We start from the raw sequence: 2,291 nt of genomic DNA, 5'->3' as shown, positions 1-2,291 counted from the left end.
TATCCCGTTGATTAGGGAAAGCTAAAGAGATCTGCGAGAATATGTGCGAATAACGCCTGGTTAACGGCAACCCGAGTACCCTTTTTAGTTACGGAAGGTAACAGTATGTAAGGAACTCGGAAAGCTAAAAAGTTTATATAGAGTGGTTAACAGCGTTTTAATGTAGAACGAGGGGATATGTAAACGGGGAACGAGCCCGAGCATGATTCAAGGTTGCACGACAGAAAAGTTATCCAAAAGATACGAATGTGGAATTAAGATTGAGTTAAATGTTAAATTGTATGCATTATTACAAATTAAAATAAGTAGAGAATCAAGGTATAAACTTGTCTAGACTCAGGCTCGAGTCCGTTCTCCCGTACCTTAAGCTATATTAGCGCTATATCAATATTAACAATAACGATATTAACAATAAGTAACTACTGCGTAAAATAGAAAGCGGAGTAATTGTGAAGAGAGAAGATACTTTAGGAAAAAGGAAAAAGAAAAAAGAAAGACTAATTCTGCGTTTTCAGTTGCGTTTGATAAAATAAAAATAAAATAAAAACGATCGAGGGAAATAGCGATAAGACAGAAAGTAAGAAGGGAGTGAACACTCTATGAAAGCGCGCGATCCAGCAAAAAGTACAGGTTGGCTTAATTATGAACCAGCTGTGAACGTGGCGTGTCTCTCGCAGAAAAATATCCTGTGACAAATAAAGATCGCTAATAGAGTCAGTTAGATCATAAAAAAAAAATTAGAGCTGGTTTCTTCAGAAGGAAAGGAGAAACGAATAGATATGGTAAATAACATAACTTCTTTGAAATATAACGGATAGCAAATTTCAAAATCGAGGAAGACTATGCGAGGACACGTTCGCGTGGGTTCGATATTACTCCCCTCAGGAGTGTTTGTATTTTTCTTAGCCTAGCAGATAGAGAGGTCAGAAGAAATACCGTGTAAACGTTGGATGTCTGTAGGGGTCGAGGTGACTCCTACGGCCCCGTGGACAAGGAATTGCCGAATAAGCAACAGGAGAGGGGGATAAAGACAGAGGCTAACCAAATTACAATACCGAGTCGATCCTCAGTCCGTCAAGTGGAGTAGCACGAGTCGGTAGTTTGTTGAAAGGGTCAAGAGCAAGTATTGCTAAACAGTAGAAAGGGGATAGTGTATGCCCGCGAGATTCTCTCGTGAAGTATACGCCGGTGCCGCGAAAGACGATAGAAGGGGTACTTGTTGTGCGGATCTCGACCCGAAAGTTCGTGTGGAGCGGGACGAAGGTTAAGTGCAAGAAAATAGGGTGCTACCGTCGAGATCGCGAGTTACGAAGGTTCGTGAAAGTATTAAGAGTGGTTGGGTTACGAGGGGATAGAAATTAGGTTCCGGCCGAAATTTCCGGACTTGTAGTCCGACGGCAAAAACTCGCGCCGTAAATTTCCGGACTCGGAGTCCGACGGCAAAAGCTCGCGCCGTAAATTTCCGGACTCGGGAGTTAGTGTGTGACGGCTAGGAAAAAATTGTCGGGCGGAAAGTTCTGGACTGTTCGCACGGATTCCATACGGGGAAAGTCCAGGGATTTTGTACGCGGCGAGGATTGAGGTAACACCTTCGAAAGGAAGTGAGGTGAGACTGCCGAATAGATTTAACTGCGGGCGTTTAGGTATAATTTTTATAGGTTATTAGTAGTATTAGGAAATATTTGTAATGTAGTTGTAATAGTTAATAATTTAGTACCTAAGAATAAAGGAGGAAATTACATTAAAAAAAAAAAAAAAAAAAAAAGGTTAGGTTAGGTTAGGTGGGGTCTGAGGGATACGGGGTTCTCCAATGATGACTCGAAACCATTGGAGGATATGACTGCAGTGGCGGTGGTCCGTATCCTAAAACCCTCTCGCTCCACCTCCTCGTGGTGGACCCTGGGGCACACTGCGGTGTGTGCTAACGGAGCGAGTGGTCGGAACTGGGTCGCAAGATGTCGGCTCAGGTCCGTAGACCGCAAACCGGAAGGTTCCGGAGCGGGGGGGCTTGCCTTTACCGGCCGGCCCTGCGAGGAGGATAAACCTCTATAAAAAGTCCTTAACTCCAAGCTTTCGGCATGCGGCGAAGGAGCACTCTCGGGAACGCGGAGCGCCGGGAGTGGGTCCGGTGGGTGCACCGGACCATTAGCATGCCACCTCCGGGGTAACAGCCCGCCCCCCGGAGTATTGTGGGCTTCCTTAGGCAAGGCGGCTCTGGCTAAGGCGACGTTTAGTTCCGACCTACTCGTGGGATTCATATGGAGAAAATTGAATCATTAAAAAACCAAAAA

The sequence above is a fragment of the Lasioglossum baleicum genome, unplaced genomic scaffold (assembly GCF_051020765.1).
Source record: "Lasioglossum baleicum unplaced genomic scaffold, iyLasBale1 scaffold0098, whole genome shotgun sequence".
NCBI lineage: Eukaryota > Metazoa > Arthropoda > Insecta > Hymenoptera > Halictidae > Lasioglossum > Lasioglossum baleicum.
This window is presented reverse-complemented; position numbering follows the sequence as displayed.